The sequence below is a fragment of the Magnolia sinica genome, chromosome 4 (assembly GCF_029962835.1).
Source record: "Magnolia sinica isolate HGM2019 chromosome 4, MsV1, whole genome shotgun sequence".
NCBI classification, from domain to species: domain Eukaryota; kingdom Viridiplantae; phylum Streptophyta; class Magnoliopsida; order Magnoliales; family Magnoliaceae; genus Magnolia; species Magnolia sinica.
The window spans coordinates 80,341,291-80,360,216 of NC_080576.1; the positions used below are offsets into that span (position 1 = coordinate 80,341,291).

Consider the following 18,926-nt stretch of genomic DNA (forward strand, 5'->3'; position numbering starts at 1 on the left):
TTATAGGATCAAGTCTTGACTTGACTAGTTAATATCTTGAGATAGATTTGTTGCTCTTTTCCGGATATTCCAACAAGTGTGAAACAAAGGGTATGACAAACTGTTTTTGGAATACAATGAACTCATAAATCTATAATTCAACATGAATATTTGTGTCCTTAAGCGTTGAACAAATCTCCAAGTGTTGACACATATATGCCTCATAAAAATGATTTCAAATGAGCAAGAGGAAGGGGGTAGAGATAAAAAGTATAAGGTTATGGATGGCTTGATCAAGGAATATTCTACCATCTCTCTAAGCCTAGGAAAGCAAATAGTCATTACCTTGAGGTTAATTCTGGCCTTTGCTATGATGGAGAATACATTTGGCGCAAACAATCTTAATATTAGGAATCTAGAGGCGATTGGTGTCACAGGCCCTTAATGCATGCAATCATGGCAATCCAGTTGTTCTGCCCCCATTATCATAACAGACACCACCCTCGAGTGATCATGCCCTCCTTGGAAGGTGGTGGCCATGACTCTAGTGAGTAATATAGGTCGATAGGCAAAGAAAGGACTTCGTAGTGAAAGTGCTCAAATTCTTTTATAGAAAGAGCCAATTGAGGCCAAGCTTTGGTAGTCAATCAATGAGTAGTAGGAAGAAGTGCAACTATAGGATTATAGTGTACAAAGCTTCTAGTAGTGGGCCTCTTAGCGCACAAGAACTAAGATTGTTGGTGATGCTCCCATACCAAACAGTCGGTCAAAATAACTCGTCTAAGTGGCCGCTTTAAGAATAGAAGCTGGAGCAAAGGCATGATAACCATTGGGCACGTGTGATGGCGTAACGTTCCAAGGAAGTATGAAGGCCATTAGAGAATGTGTGATCCTCAACTTAGGAGTTAAGAGACACAATCTCAAAGAGTTATGTAATAATAGGAGATAAACGAGAACCTTGAGTAGGGAGTGATAGGAACATCTTTAGGATTTGCTCGTGCCAACGCCCTGATGATAGGGATCTCAATACACGAAGAATGTCAATGTCATCAAAGCAAGCCTATGGAGGATGGCCGAGGCAGGCCTAGAGGCCTTGTGAAGGCTGTTTTAATTCCAAAATGTGAGGGGTTTTGTAGACTCAAAGGCTTTGAAACAGAGCCTTTAGTATAATGACTTTGATTATCGTAGAGCCAGCATGAAATCATCATTGGAGAACTGCAATGTGACTCACAATCGGGGCCATCAGAGACCAATCTTCAATAAGTAGATACCCGAGTCTTAGGAGAAGCTGAGGATAAATCTGATTGAAATGGTTAAAGCTAGAATTCAGGCATCTTTGGTGTCGCGGTGAGGAGCACCAAAGGAACAAAGAGGAAGCCAACCTCTTACGAGTGAGTCATGGTCTAAGGCTCCAGTGTGAAAGGAAGTCACAGACTCCGAGGGTTTAGGACACGACACCCTTACTGTAGCGGCCTCGGTCATCATAGAGAATGCCTTTGTGGTCGCAATAACTTTGATAAGAAGTGTGGGAGCAATTAGTGTTACCACTTAAGAACAGGACAATGATGACAGAATTGCTCCTCGATATTAAAAAATAAAAAATAAAAAAAAAAAACCAAACAAACAAACAAACATGGTGTTTAAAGATGTCATGTAACCTTTATAGTTAGGTTGTCTCACCATCATAAATGAGCACCTATAGAACAACAAACCAATGCCCATAAGAGGGCGAAAGGGTAGCTTTCTTAAGTTTTGCCTAAGATATGAATGGAGGAATGCCACCCTTGAGAGTAGCCTCTTTAGCACCACGTGCGACACAGGAAATTTTCAGTGATATGCGCTTAAAGTGTATTGCCAATGTTAAAGAATGTCTGCAATGGGGGTTTACCCGAAACCCCCTGGCACTACTTGGAGTAGCAGAACCAAAGATTCTAGGTTGGATCTCCAGTAGAGTCGCTCTTTATCGGCATGTGTTTGTGATCAATATGATTTCCACTGACATCTACAAACATTGCCAAGATACATATAAACTGGCGTGTGTTTGTGATCAATACGATTTCCACTGACATCTACAAACATTGCCAAGATACACATAAATGAATACACATAGTTGAAAGGCTTTTATTAATTTAGGTTCTTATTACATTCGGGTCTATAATATGGCATAAGCTCTTAATTACATTTAAGGGGAAAGACCCTTGCTTCCAAGGCAAAGCTTAAGAGAATTATAAATGAGATATGCATGATGTAAATGATGCATGCTATGCAAATAAGTTTAATTTATCAAGAGCTTAGCCTTAACATCATATCCCCAGCTAGCTAGAATATGCTTACCACATAGCCAAGGGATATTGGGCAGTGCCCAAAGAACCAGCAGTCAATCTATAGAATGTTAAAGAGTCGTGCATAACTTCTCTCATGACTGACTAGCATCAGCTTGTATGTTATTGACTTGGAAGATAGAGAGCACATAGTTGTATCCTACTGAACAACATGAGGTTACGCAACAGGGAGTCAGGGCACTTGGTCCTCTAAGCCCGTGGTAGCTTCCAAGTACTGAGCCCGATGTAGTCATTTGAGGAGAAATATAGATGAACTTAGACATATAATTATTTAACAAGAGAATACCAGCTTCTAGGACCGCGTACAATTTGCTGAAGTTGGCATATAGAACTCAACTGAGGCAGCATGAGCTGATCATTCAGCATGAATGTAAAGTAGCCGAATTGGATACATCACCCGAGCTCCTAGGCAGGTAGGAGATCCATGTCATGAGACCATTTTGGATAACCGCCATGGCCATCTAGCTGTGGCATTGAATGCGAAATGCTGAGCCTTCAGTTCTTGATCAGATGTAAATAATCATTTGTGTAGTGAAGGATCCCAACATCTATATCATACGTATGCAAAATGCAGAATCGGTCAAACACCCTTTTATTCATCGCCCCTTTACTAGATAAGTGTGAGGGAACTCTTTAGAATGGAGTGGGTAATACCGGAGATCTACTGAAGGTTTTTTTCTAGCGTTACATCACGGTGATAGAGAGAGAGAGAGAGAGAGAGAGAGAGAGAGGACGGAGGCTAGCTAGCGTAGCAAGTATTAAGGTTTTATAAAGAGGGATAATAAACGCGTTCGAAACAGGAGTGGTTTGGTGAAAGAAGTGTTTGCTCTAAGATAAATGTTATTGGGTGAGCTTCTTGCATTGTCCTTAGCAGACTAATATTTCCGTGTGTAAATGGCTGGTCTTTTCGGTTTCTTTTAATAAAACATCAGTATATTTCCAAATAAAGAAAAATGCAAAACCCTACCAGATCAACGCACTGGAGAATCACCCATGCTCAAGTGTCCCGTGCACAAGATCCGAGCTGTTCATGAGGCAAATCCAACAGAATTTACCTTTGGCTAATAACCCAGGGCATATCCACAACGGACACTTGATGAACAATGTCGAAGACCTAATAATGCATGGACCAGTGAGCAATAATCTAGTCGTCGTTAGATGATCTGAAAATCTAGTGGTTTCAAGTACCCACAAACATCAACGCTGGATGATCTTTCCCACCGGATTGGGCCTCCCACCGGATTGGGCCAGCAAATGGAACTCGCCCATGATCAACAAACAACGGGATAAATTGTTCAAAATGGATGATCATATGAATCGCTGAGACGAACTTTCACATGCTACACCATCTTTCCCACACATCTGAGCCGCACAAAAGATATGGCCAAAACCTGAAGATCACCTGCGTAGAAATCAGGCCCACCTATTGTGCCTGCCACACCATCAAAATCAATGGAAAACCATTCACCTAATATAAGTATTTCAACGATATAGAACGTGTAATTATGGATATCTTAAACCATGACAATTAATCACAGTAGCTCTCTCTTTCAAGCCCCTCATCCAACAACATTGTCTCATTCTTATTCTTATTACTACTTTCTGAGTAGCCCACTACTACATTGCCTTACTGTAGCCCCCACACCAAAACATGCCCATGCAACAAAAAGCAATGAAGGCCTACCATCATGACTGTGCCCACAACTCACATGAGCCCAAACTGATGCAGAAAAATAATCTCTCTCTCTCTCTCTCGATGCAGAAAAATAATCTCTCTCTCTCTCTCTCTCTCTCTCTCTCTCTCTCTCTCTCTCACCCACCAGCTAGTAGCTGCACCCTTTACCTCCAAATCTCCCCATTTTTCTCTCCCCCATTCCCTCCATGTCTCTCTGTCACCTTTATCCCCAAACTCTCCCTACCATACAAGTATTTACTACTTATTGGATCATTCACAAGATGTCCTCTCCCTGAGATTGAATATTACATTTATTTGATGCCACAGATATGCACCATGGGCGTATGCAGAAGAGAGTTTTGCTCAACCACAACATTAAATATGCAACCCTAAGTGTTATGGAAATCCCAATCTTGTTTCAGGTGGACCCAGTGGTGTAACCGGCTCAGTAATCAAGCACCTGGCACTAATGTAAGCAACACTTGCACAAACACATTCAATGTTTTACTGGCAAGATCATCTCAAGTGTGACCCACCTTTTCCTTGGCTCAAATTTCAGCCCCACGTGCACAGGTTGTCACATGCAATGCCTGCAATGACAGGAATGTTCATAATACCTTTCTCATCCAGGTCAAAGTGCAGGAAGCTTGATTCGCCAGACCATAGAAACATGTTATGATGCGTTCTATCCATAGCTGCTTTGAAAAGATGGCAACTTCATCCTACTCAGCCATGATGAATGTGTTCCAACTGACGGCAATGGTGCATGGGACAGCATCATTTGATGGGGCCCATTGGATGGACAGAATGAATTGCTACATCAACTTGCCTCACATACTGCAGAGAGATGGCTCTACCATATTCTAGCTTCTTTCTGCTCTTCCACATCATATCCCTGATCAGACAATTCCTATCATTACACAAATTTCTGTGAACTGTTAGTTTCTCCAAGATTTCCAAATATACCATTCTTCTCCAAAATTAAATAAAAATAATAAAAACTACAAAAAGAGGTACAATGTGATGCTAGGAAGAATAACTGTTTGACCAGCAGAGTGAGTGATGGTCCATATTAAATGGGTTCAAGCCCATTGTTTAATGACAGGTTGCATCTCATGGCTCAGTGGCAGACCTTGTGGGTTTCAACACTAAGGTCATGGGTTCAAGTACCCATGTGGTGTGTGTGGGTGTTTAAAAAAATAAAAGTCCACCAGATGGGCGTCTTGATGCATGGCTCAGTAGTAGACGCTCTGAGTTTCAACAATGAAGTCCTGGGTTTGAGTGCCCATGTGGGGTGTGTGTGTGTGCAAGGGGGGGTGTTGGGTCAAAAATTAAGGTTGCGACCCACCTGTACCGCTGCCTGCCGAGAAGATTTTTGCTTTTCCTCCTACTCCCTTTCCTATCTTGCAAGCCCCAAGAGTGCATCCCCTCCAAACACCACAGCTGGAATGAAACTGTGTGTGGCCCTCAAACCCATCTCTCTCACTTTTGAATGAATCACATGACTCTTTGCTTCTATTTCAGCATTTGCTGTTGCTATTGCTGTTCCATTGACGGATTCTATGATCTCCATACAAGAAACTACGATCTGCAAAGCATATGATTCATGATCAGACGATAAAACAGGATTATGAGATTCCCCATTTTGCACAGGATTTGTAAAGCCAACCCCAAATAGCTATGATGATATGGGAAACTAGATTACATACACAGAATGGATTAAATAGAGAAAACCAAGAAATGCTAATGCTAGGGACAAGAATGGGAACCGCATGTCAAGGCATGTATCGAATCGCCCAATTCCCTCTCACCAACACCCAGCTCTCCAAATGGAGAAGGGTAGTCGGGATGGGATGGGGAACAAAGAAACGATTTTATTTCCTTCAATTTCTTTCAGAGTGCAAAGTGACTGTAAGGGGGTGATGGAAACAAAGTGCAAAAACTAAAGACCTTAGGCATTTTGTGACTGTAAGACAAAGGGGATTTGCTTGATGGAAACAGGAGGGAGCCATTGGTCTCAAAAGTGGGCTGGCCAGGGAAGTCCACTCTGACAAGGTGGACTCCAGGCACACTCAGGAATGTCTGAAGGTTTCCTCCGTGCACACTCAGGAATGTCTGAAGGTTTCCTCCGTTCTCACGGCTGCTTAGGGTAGTAGGTGACTCTTAACTCTCGTTTCTCTTGCACCTACAATCAGGGCCAAATAGTGGATACACCCTCATTTTTTGTAATATCCATGATTTAGCTTGTGGGCTAAATAATTCACTTGCCTGTGTGGATGAATAAGCTAATAGATTAGCCGATATCCACTTGCAAAAGAGTGTGTATAGAGATCAGTCATTGGTACTACGACTATCAGGGGCATCTTCTGCCAAAAGATTAATTTACCACATCCTTGCCTCAAGAAAATTGTTCATTATTCATAAAAGGATCGAGGAGAACTCTGTAAGTTGTATTATATATTTACTATATGGCTAATCTAACATCCCCACCTTCATGGGGTGCCAGTGACACCCCCTAAGCTTTTAAATTACACATGGGACAGCCAATCATCGATCTCATTTGCCCATTTAGTCACACCACTAGGGGCAAATCTTATGTGCAAAAAATAATGCCAATCGGATTAACTCAAACCAAGTGATCAGCAACATGAAAAATTGACAGTCCAGATCAATCAAAGAAAAAGAAACAGGTATAATCATCAACTTGAAACACATGTTCAATAGACCCCACCATGGATTGCTTATGATTCCAAAGACAATTTGGTTTAATGATGCAAACCATCCAATCTATGGTTCATAAGAAACAAATGGTGGTAGCAAAATGGCCCACATCGAATTGTTAGGATCATTTGATTGGAGTGGCTTTTTTCACCATGGCTTGCGCCTAATGGCGTGAATTAATGGCTGTCCAACTTCATGATTGGTTGGACCAATTAAAAGCTTTGGAGAAGTTGCTAACATCCTCATAAAGGTGCAGACCTAATCATTTCCCTTTATTAATTAATCTAATTCTGTTATCTCTGTTTGCCTGCAAAGAGAGATAGATGCATGACAAATGAGTTCATATGTGCATCCAAAATATTAAGTTGTCACATCGGAACCACTCTAAACCTCATGTTTAAGATGCAACTAAAAGACCCAAAGCATCCCTTCAACTCCAATAGGAACACAATAACATCAATGCTAATGGATTCTTACACAAATCATTACAGATAAATTTCTTACTAAATGGCAACCATTGGATGTTAAAAAATAATAATAAAATAAATAAATAAATATTCAAATGCACACATAAACAGACACATCTTCACCACCCACAAGTATCTTAGGATTTCCTTTTGTAGGCCTACAATATTACTAACATAGTGGACTCTGAAACTCTAACACCAGCCCCAAAGTCGGTCCCTCCATATAAATGGGTTCTTACAAAAACCACTACATATAAATTAACAAAGTTTATTGGATGTAGTAGAATGAAAGTCCAGTGTTGTCAAAATCGTTAATGTATCGCAAATTGTAATTGGGGTTGAATCGTAACATTAGTTTTTTATTATTTTCTTTAAAAAAGAAGGAAAAAAATCTGGAAATATAAATTAAAAATTAAAAACTCATTAATCATCCTTTCCTCTTCAATGTGCACCAAGTAATACCAAATTATGATGGTGTTAAAGGATTCTCGTCTTTCGTTTTTTTTTTTTGGTCCTCTAAGAAATTTACCTTAAAAACATACAAGAATCCTTTACCAATTTATATTCTTTTTATCTTTCTTGTGTAGAATCAAGTTGGAAAAAGCAGCATTTGATTCTGTAGACACTAGACAGACGAAAAAATATATCTTGATTACTAACCATCAACACCAAACTACATAATCAACATGATGGCAACCATCCCTAAAAACATTCCAGATAAGTCATAAAACAATTTGGCGTCTCAAACAGTTACAAAATCACAGGAAAAAAAGCCTCACGAGTCACGATTTAACATTGAAGAGAATATCAATCATTTTATCTCTCTTTTTTTTTGCCAATCATTTAATCTCTTATAAAGAACAAAATAAAATAATTGACTTTTCCAAATGGTTATTAAAGCCCCCACCAATTTAAAAACACAAAATGAAAGCCACATAAAGCTTAAAATAGAAGAGAACAGGTATAATTTGAATAATAAATCAGGATTTGAATCGTAAATCGTAGGATTTATCTAAAAAGGAATTCAAGATGGGATCCAAATAGTTTTGCTGAAGATTCGACTCAAATAGGAAATCATAAATCGTAGGATTTTGACAACTATGAATCAGTATATCAAATAGCGTTCGTAGAGTAGCAGTAGCGTACGCTACGTAGCGTAGCGTAGCGATTTCGTTACGTAGCGCTGGAAATAGCGTTTTTCCCCTGTAGCGTGTGCTACAAGGGTCGTAGCGTACGCTACAGATACGTAGCGTGTAGCGCAGGTAGCGTACGCTACCTGTTTAGTTTTTTTTTTTTTTTTTTTTGCTTTTTCAGTGCAGGAAACAGTGGTGAACTCACACCACAAGCTAAACTTAAGTTATAAAAAAAAACAAAAAAAAACAAAAAAACAAAAAACCTAATTCTAAAGGGTTTCTAATCCCAAACCGCAGCAACCGACGCAGCTGCTCTCCCTTCCGATCCATTTGGAGACCCAAAATCGTCTCAGAGAGGCCATCCGATGCTGCTGCTCTCCCTTCCGATCCATTTGGAGACCCAAAATCGTCTCAGAGAGGCCATCCGACGCTGCTGCTCTCCCTTCCGATCCATTTAGAGACCTAAAATCGTCTCAGAGAGGCCATCCAACGCTGCTGCTCTCCCTTCCGATCCATTTGGAGACCCAAAATCGTCTCAGAGAGGCCATCCGACGCTGCTTCTCTCCCCACACTTCAGTGCTATGGTCAAAAGTCAGCTGCCAGGCGCAAACCAACCTCATCTCGAGACAAAAACAGGTACGCCCCTTCCTTTTTTTTTGAATTTTTTCGATGTACAATGAAAATAACTTGGTATTTTCAATTTTTTCCTCAATTTTTTCCCTTTTAAAATACTAGTTACTATCGGTTTGTTGTTCTTTATACCTTTTTTTTCTATGGTATGGCCCACGTGGGCCCCACTAAGGTGAGTGAAGGGGTGGGATGTGCATTATTTTCTATGGTGTGGCACACGAGGGGCCCACTGAGGTGCGTGAAGGGATGAGATGTGCATTATTTTCTATGGTGTGGCCCACGTGGGGCCCACTGAGGTGCGTGAAGGGGTGGATTTGCATTATTTTCTATGGTGGGCCCACTGTGGTGTGCGTATGTTTTTTTTTTTTTTTTGGTCTAGTAGTGAACTAAAGAGAGAAGAATGTTTGAAGAGAGAGAGAGAGAGAGAGAGAGAGAGAGAGAGATTTTGCATGGAAATATGTGGCTGATAATCCACTTGGACAATCTCATAGAAATTATGTGCTATGCAAATTTTGCGGTCAAAGATGTACAGGAGGCGTGACTCGCCTAAAGCATCATTTGGCCGAAACCCACAATGGGATAAAGTCGTGCCCAAAAGTGACGGAAGAAGCCAAGGAGGAGTGTAGAAAGGCTTTAAAGGAATATTACGATGGAAAAAATAAAAGAAATGAGGTGTTTCGAGATATTGGGAGAGGGGGATCGATATATCTTTCTAGTTCTGGCTCTGTAAGTGATAGCGCTAGTGTGGGTAATGATGCTTTCATTGGCAGCCAACTTGGTAGTGGATCTTCTAGTAATCAACCAATGGCAAGAGCAAGGGGTCCTATGGATCAATTTGTTAGCAGTGAGCAACGTCAATCCATATTGAATTCAAGGTGGAAGAAGGAAGAAAGAAAAGAAGTATGAAGGGTGATTAGAAGATTATTTTTTTTTGGGAATGCTTTGTCATTCAACCTGTGTAATAGCCCATACTTTTCAGCAATGTGTGAGGCTATTGGCAAGTTTGGACCGGGATTGAAGCCACCATCCATGCATGAGATGAGAACATGGATACTAAAAGAGGAGGTTGCTAATACTGATAGTTTAATGAAAGCATACAAAGCTTCCTGGAAAACTTATGGATGTTCGATTATGTCTAATAGTTGGACGGATGGAAAGAATAGAAGCATCATTAATTTTTTTATTAATTCTCCGATCGGAACAATGTTTTACAAGTCTATTGATGCTTCAGATTCAATAAAAGATGGGAATTTGTTATTCGAATATCTTGATAAAATTGTGGAAGAAATTGGGAAAGAAAATGTGGTCCAGGTTATCACGGATAACCATTCAAGCTATGTGAGTGCTGGGAAGAAGTTGATGGATAAGAGAAAAAGGATATATTGGACTCCGTGTGCTGCACATTGCATAGATCTGATGTTGGAGGATATTGAAAAAATGAAAATATATTCTGAAACGCTTGAAAAGGCAAGGACAGTGACGAAGTTTATTTATGGGCATGGAATTGTATTGAGCATGATGAGAAGCTTCACGAATAACCATGAGCTTCTACGGCCGACAGTAACACGCTTTGCAACATCATACCTCACCCTTAGAAGTATTTACAAGCAAAAGAATGGTCTTATAGCCATGTTTGCATCGGAACAATGGTGCTCATGTTCTTGGGCTAAAAAACCTGAAGGAATAAAGGTACGGGCTATTATAATGTTTGATTCAAAGTTTTGGCCTCATGTTGCCTTATGTGTTAAGAGCACCATGTCATTGGTAAGCGTTTTAAGAGAAGTAGATTCGGAAGAGAGGCCACCAATGGGGTTCATTTATGAATTGATGGACTCAACGAAGGAGAAAATTGCATTTAATTGCAATGATGTAAAAAAGAGATATGTTCCAATTTGGAACAAAATAGATGAAAGATGGACTCCTCAGCTTCATCGTCCTCTACATGCAGCCGGGTACTATCTGAATCCTCAAATACGGTACTCAAATAAGTTCTCTACACACCCTGAGATAACAAGGGGGTTGTTTGAGTGCATGGATAGGATGATCCCCCGTGAAGAGCATGCTGATGCTGATATTCAGTTGGATGAATATGACAAGAGAAGAGGGGATTTTGGCTCTCGCCTTACACTCAAAACCATGACAAAGCGTTCCCCAGGTAATTTATAATTTTATATTTTGATATTTTCATTGTTATGTAAATTATATTTTTATAATTGGTGAAAGTATTTAATTAATTTATAAATTATAACTAATTTATGTAGCTGATTGGTGGGAACGCTTTGGAGATAGAACTCCACAACTCACGAAGTTTGCAGTACGAGTTTTAAGCCTCACATGCAGTGCTTCTGGCTGTGAGAGAAATTGGAGTACTTTTGAGCAGGTGACATTTGTACCATTCAATATTCTAAATTGGCTAATTTTTATTTAGTAGATTAGCAAGTCTTTGATAATTGACTAACATAGATCATCACATGATCAGATCCACACAAAGAAGAAAAATCGGCTAGAGCAACAAAAACTCAACTCTCTAGTGTATGTGATGTATAATATGAAATTGAGAGAAAGAAGCATGAAGAAAAGGGCGGCAATGGATCTAATATTGGTGGACCACATTGAATCAGATGATGAATGGATTGCTGAGAAAGAAGGCCCTGTTCTCCCAACTGATCCATCGTGGCTCGAAAATCAAAATATGGCCTTTGATATTAGTGTCATTACAACTATTTCAGAGTCTGATGATCCAGTTGACAGCAATGCACCATCAACATCTAGTATTTCTGAAGGAGATTGCCCCCCACCTTCCTCAAGGAAAAGGAAGGCAACTACTTTAAGTAAGTGTTTATAGTTATAGACTAAGTTACATAAACATTTTTAACAAAGAAAGTAAAAGACCCATGAATCTCTTCTTCTTTTTTTTTAAATGTGTAGGTGGTCCCATGGGAAGATTTCTTACTCCTATAAGAGAGGAAGGAGATATAGGAACGAGTGTTCATGGTGTGGATGATATACATGCAGATGTAGATGCTGATGCTGATGATGAAAGGCCTAGACCTGGTGACGAAGTGAATGAGGATGACGACAACGACGATGACCTATTAGATATAGACGACCTTTAGAGTTTAGACACTAGAGTCTAGAGACTAATTATTGAGAATTTGAGATGTTGATTTTGAGGAATATGACATTTGTATTGTACTTAATGCTCTTAACTTTGGGATTTTTATTTTGAAGAATGTGACATTTATATATTTTGCTTTTTTTTTTACTATTTAATATTTATCATATATATATATATATATATATATATATATATATATATATATATATATATATATATATATATATATATATATATATATATTTTAAATTAAAAAATAGAAGTATTGTGTAGCTTACGCTACACGCTACGCTTTTTCGCTACTCGCTACGGAGGGTTGAACGCTACGCAACACGCTACCGCTATTTAAAACACTACTATGAATAGGACTCACACAAACATAGATACATCCTCACCACCTTGGTATATTATATGATTCCCTTCATATGCCTACAATATTACTAACATACTAAACTTATTAAACTCACATGCTCAGCCCTGAAACCTTTTTTTCTTTTAATTAAGGAATTGTATTAAAGAACTGAAACAACAAAGAAGACACGAGCTGAGCTGCCTCCAGCCCCACATCCTCCGCAGGCCCCACCATGGAAAGGTCTCAATTTGTACATTTTGTACGACAGACTGTTGATCCTGAGACTCGATTCTGTTCTGGATGGGTACCTGAATCTGTTGGGACTGCATCCAGTACCTCATATGCAGTAGACATACCTCAAGATGGCAGCTCCCAAATCCAATTCATAGTCGGGTCCAGATGCACCAATACTTAACCCATTGATAGCCCTTCATACAGTAGTTCAGAGTTCAATCCTTTGACCATTTGACCAACCCTTGCTTGCATTTGCTTTGAGAAGCATGCGGATGTATCATGCATGGGGCTTGAATAGAATACAAGTCAATGAGGCAGTAACCGCTGGATGCAGAACAGCCATGACTAAACTTAGTGCTATAAGTTCATGTAATCACAACCGATGGGCATGGTGTTGTAGATACAATGCCACATGACAAGCTTACTGATGTAGCACGGTCTAAACTAGGATGCATGTGTGAGCACAAAAATTATCCAGTCGAAATAAACTTAGCAAATTAATTGAAATATTCAACATTCTACATCATAATAAAGATAATAGCAAAGGAAACATGCAATGGTTGAAGACCATCATCACAATCCTGCAGTACCATATTCAAATCATGTGTGATTGGATCCGGCGAGGGATGGGACCTTCCGATCTTGCATGGTTTCAATCCAACAATCAATACAGCAAGTGTTCGAAATATCGGTATCGCACAATGTATCGCACCCTTGAGATACAGATACGTATCAGTTATCGCACGGGATATATCGTTTGTATCGCATAGTTTATCGCACTTTTTGGGAAACATGGGGAAACATTGAGAAAATGGTTGAATTTTTTAATGGAACTTTGGGGATTGTTAAAAAGGCCCTTAATACACACTTTTAAATCATAACATCTCAAAAAAAAGATGCACATAATATATTTCCTTTGTATAGGGTCCTAAGTTATGCGGTGTTTAACTGAACTAATGCAACTATATTTAAATTAAATGAATGATATTTATAAATATATCATAGTCATGTATGAAAACACAACCAATTCATTGAAAAGCAAAATAAGAACTGAAGAAGTAAAGTTTGATAAATATACATATCAATGATGGGGACCAGTTGTGGTCTAGACCCACATAGATTTGCGTGGTGGCTCGTAATCATCATCTCCATCTCGACGGGGCTGGGCATAGTACTGCTGCTCCACAATTCGACAATATTGTGCCCAAGTCATAGTAGAGTGGTACCAGTTAAGATACTCCCTTACATAACGCTGGTACTCATCCTCTCCAAACTAAATCAATACGCCCATTCGTGGGTACTGTGTAATCGTCACAGTCTGTAACTGATATGGATCTGGGATGGGCACATATGAAGCTCCTTGGTATCCATATTGTTGGCCATATCCATACTGCTGCTCATATCCTTGCCCATATGTAGAAGTGAACTCCTGACCAGGGTTGAAAAATGATGTGCCGTAACTGCTGGAGTCACTCGTCGCATATCCACTAGGTCCATATCCATGCTCATACTGTGGCACAGAACTCGAGCTACTCTCCAGTGTTTGTGATCCAGATTCATGTTGTGGCCTGTAACTCGAGCTCCCCTCCCTCGTCCGTGATCCAAATCTAGAGCCACCTCGCTTGCCACGAACGCTTGTGTCCCTCATGCATTTTGCTAGCAGTTCCTCCTCAAAATCTGAAAGTTTATGAGTCTTCTTTTTCTGTAGTAGCTTTTGACGCGTGTATGTTTTATTGTTAACAAAACGAGGTCGTGGTTCTCCTGGACGAGAACCATGGTCAGGGTCCTGTGTGGAATGATCAAAATTCTCCTCCCCGGTAAAAGGGCTAAGAGGCCTCTTATCCTGACTCCCACCTGTGTCACCACCATCTCCGTTGCCACCACCACCATCATCATCATCCTTACTGTCATCAGAGTCATCATCACCCTTATCGCCGCCATCATCACCGGACTCATTTCCTGCATCACTCTCTGACTCAGTCTCGATGTCAGATAATGTTTCCCCGCCACGTGTCCCGCGTGATAGTGACTGCCGCGGGCTGCCCTCCGGACTCCTCGTTAATGGGCCGAATGCTTCATCAGGAGACCTCTACTGCTCCACATGTTTGTCAACATTAATCCCTTGTGTCTCTGCTTCTGCCGCAATATGTGGCTCTGGTCGCCCATCCGAGGTATCTAAGTTATCCGACCTAACCCACTGGTAAACTAGGTCATCCTCCACATCCTCAGCATATGCATGCTGTCCGACCGTCATCAGGTCCAGTGGGTCTTCCTGTGCTTTTCTTCTTCTTTCCGAGCGGAGCAACCTCTCTCGTAACTTCATATTGTAGTGACAATACACTAGCTTCTGAAGCCTCTCATACCCTATTCTATTACGTTTATTTGTATGTATGAGGGAGAATGTACTCCAATTCCTTTCACAGGGTGATGAGGACACCGTCTGTGCAAGCACACGGACAGCCAGTCGTTGTAAAACCTCACAGTCAGTCTCATACATGGACCACCATTCGCTTGCATATCATAAGATTCTTTCATTATCCTAGATTTTTCAAAATAATATAAAAGTTAAGTTTACTACAGTGACTCACATGGCATCATGGTGCTCCTTGACTTCACTGCAGGGTGACACCCAAACATCCCAACTGCATCGCGGAATTTAACAATCTGTTGATGGTGTATAGCAACTAGAATAAGTGTTTAATGATTGAGATGAAGATAAGGATAATGTAAGTGCGGAACATATTTACCTCACTACCAAAGGTGCCTTTCCCTGGACAGTCGGGGAATAAGTGATCGTACACCTCATGCACAGCCCTTTTTAATGAATTATCATCGAAGAGGTTCCGACTGTAGTGGTATTTGGGATTTAGGAAATATGCTGAAAACCAACATATACACATCAATACAACCCTCATTTATTATTGCATATGGGAAAAAAAATCCATATAGGTACTTACCGGCCTGATGTAGTGGGTGAGAAAGCGTCCTTTCCCAACGATCGTCTATTATTGCATGCACCCACTTATATGCATTGGGAGCTTTAACCATGATAGCCTCTTTCATCAGCTGTATAGACGGATACAACGACCCCATCGACGGATTTGTCTCATTATCCACCATCCTCAACACCACATAAATAGGCTCTATAATACCCATAACACCACAAACTTTATCCCAAAATGAATTTCCCAGCACCAACTCCTCAATTCTATAGGTTACTTTTGTCAACCTCTTTTTCCATTCTACATAATCATGAGAGGCGAAAAGCTCTCGTAACCCCTGTTTGTGTTTGAGAAGGCTACTTAAGGCAATATAATTTGTGGCGAACCGCGTCGCTCCGGGGCGCACTATATCCCCACCACACCTCTCACGCATTGCGGCTAATAACCAACTGTGGTTGTATACAAAGTTTGTGATAAGCCGTGCATCATTAATTACAGTTTTCACTGATGGCCTATCCCCGATCGCCTCCAGCATGAGATCGATGCAATGGGCTGCGCAGGGGGTCCAATACATATGATACTTGCTCTGAATATCCTTCCCCGCCTTATAAATGCACTCCCATTATCCGTAACAAACTGCACAATATTTCTCCTCCCAACATCTTGCATGACGTTGTGCATTAGTTTGTAAATGTAGTTAAAATCCTTGATCTTACTACTCGCATCTATACTCTTTAGGAACACCGCCCGTCCCCTGGAATAGACCATAAAATTTATAATCGACATCTTCGTCGGTCCGGTCCAACCGTCACACATGACGGTGCAGCCATACATCTCCCATGACTGCCGATACGAATCAACGTATGTCTTCATTTCTGCATGTTCATCATCCAAGTATTTCCCCATGATCTGGGCGGGTGTGGGAGGCTGCACACCCTCACCCCCACGCTGCACTTCACTTATCATATTTTTAAAGTGCAGGCTTGCTGCGGCATTTGCGGGGATTTGATCGTATATAAAAAATTTTGCTATAAATTTTCCAACTTTTTTCCTCACATCCCCTCCACTAAACATCTCTTTTATTTTCTTTTGTGTCCCTCCTGCCTCTTTGTACATCCTCGGATCTGAAGGTAGATCCGGTACCCGCATGCTGCTGCTCCTGCCCATGCCCCATATTCCTCCCCGCCTACTACCCTCCCCTGATCCACCCTTAACACTCTCCCTTGCTCCACTCCCCCCTGGTCCACTCCCCCCACCACGCTCATGGATAGACCCCTCAAATCTAGGCCTACTTGTGTCCCATCTCCTATCCTGATCCCTCTCCCACTGATCCCGTATGGACTCTTGAATTGCACGTCTGTATTCAGGATCATCATCATTATCGAGATCCACTACATCATCCTCACCTGCATATGGTGGCCGCCCCAACTACTCCCTAATCTCCCTCTCCCGTGCATGTCGTTCATCTTTTGTCTTCACATTTTTTTTCAATATGGTCCTCATCTGTTCTCGCACATCCTGTGGGCACTTCGGGCAATCCACAACATTGCGATACCCTCCCGCTAAATGCTCCTTTAAGCGGGTTACCCCACCACTCCTCGATACATGACCACACAAATTACATATACTCCCGAATCGATTATCGGGAATGGGCCGACCGTACGTCCACCCTATATCAGGTTGCCTACCTCCTCTTCCTCCCGACATATTTTATCTGTAAAATAATATTATATTAGTACTTGTTAGGGCCCACCTTGGGGCATGTGCTGTATATCCATAACATCCATTTTGTTAGATTATTTTAAGGAATAGTCCATAGAGCACCATCCACATGTACATGGCATTGGACGCTTAGATTTGCCCGATTGGTGTGATTTTTACATGGTATTCAATGACATGTATTGTGCATCTAATGGACGGTACAGATCAATAGATTGGACTATTCAAGTATCATGGTGCAACTAGAAGTACTATAACGTGGAGAGAGTCAAATCCAAGGCTCAAATGGACCCCACCATAGAACACAGTGGAGAGAGTGACGTCCACCATTAAAATTTCCTAAAGCCCAGAAAACATTAATAAGCGTTGGACATTCAATTTACACGGTGTAAAATGATCAGTGGGCCAGATTAATTTTTACAACAGTAGATACTCCTGAAATAATAATCTGATTAACGTCTCAGATCCAATACACGTTTTGCGTTTCTATTTGGCGCTTGAGCGCGTAGGAAATGGGAATAGCATTCCTTATTCAAAAACGCGTAATGACCAGATTAACGGATCACAAGTTATGATACATCCATTTTTTCACTGCCAATTTATATATATATCGATGATCCTGTCTGTGCGTAAGTGTGGGCCAGACTATGATGATCATCTGGTTGAAAATTAGGCTGATAGACATATAGAAGGGGACACAAAATCATTATCAATTTATAGCCGATGGAATGACTTAGTGTACTTTATGGCCCCCCTAATGAGTTGATTAGCCTTATTTTTGAAGAGGATAATCATCATGTTGGGTCTCATCGTTTCTACGGATGGGATTAATTCTAAATATGTAACATCCAATGCATCCATTTTTCCCACCAACACGTCATATGTGTAGAATATCCAAACCGTTAAAAATGTGGTCCACACCATGATTATCACCTGATGTAAAAATAATAGTGGGCTCTGGGAAGGTCTCAATGGTGAGAGTTTTTCATCCCACTTTTTCCTTCTGTGTGGCCCACCTGAGTTTTGGATGTGTTTATTTATTTTTTAATCCTAACCTATCGTGAGCTTTCAGAACTGATGGACGGAATGGATTTCTCAAGAACATGGCGGTAGACCCCACACATCCATCGCTGCGGGAACTTGCTGTTGGCGGACGCGTACTGCGCAGTGACACCATTACCACGTACCTACGTGGTGTCAGAACTCCGTGGGGACCAACAGTGATGGATATGGTTTATCCACGCCGTCCATACATTTTTCAATCTCATTTAGGGTATGATACCAAAATGAAGCATACCCAAATCTCATTTAGGGTATGATACCAAAATAAAATGCCTACCGCTGAAAACTTCTTGGGGGCACAGAAGTTTTTGATCAAGCTGGATTTAGTGTTTTCATTTAATCCAGGTCTGTGATCTTATGAACAGGTTGGATGACATATAAACATCACTTATGGGCCCTAGAAAGGTTTCAACAGTGGACGTCCTTATCCCCACTGTTCCTGTGGTGTGGTCCACTTGAGCTTTGGAAATTCTTAAATTTTAGGCTCATATCTCAAAATAATCTTTAAAAAATGGATCCAAAGCAATTTTTATTTATCATCCAGCCTGTTCA

General features: G+C 40.8%; 1 protein-coding gene across 4 annotated transcripts in view; it reads right to left on the minus strand.

Moving 5' to 3' along the window:
* Positions 1–4,289: 4,289 nt before the first annotated feature.
* The window catches only part of LOC131243274 (UBP1-associated protein 2A-like), a 34,091-nt gene continuing 19,454 nt past the window's right edge, over positions 4,290–18,926 (minus strand). For 3 of the 4 annotated variants that reach the window (XR_009169981.1, XR_009169983.1, XR_009169982.1), the window contains 2 exons: positions 5,345–5,584; positions 4,290–4,906 (listed from right to left, as the gene is read on the minus strand). The gene's annotated coding sequence lies outside the window, so the exon portion shown is untranslated. The remainder of the gene's footprint in view (positions 4,907–5,344; positions 5,585–18,926) is intronic. The other variant, XR_009169984.1, reaches the window with a different exon arrangement.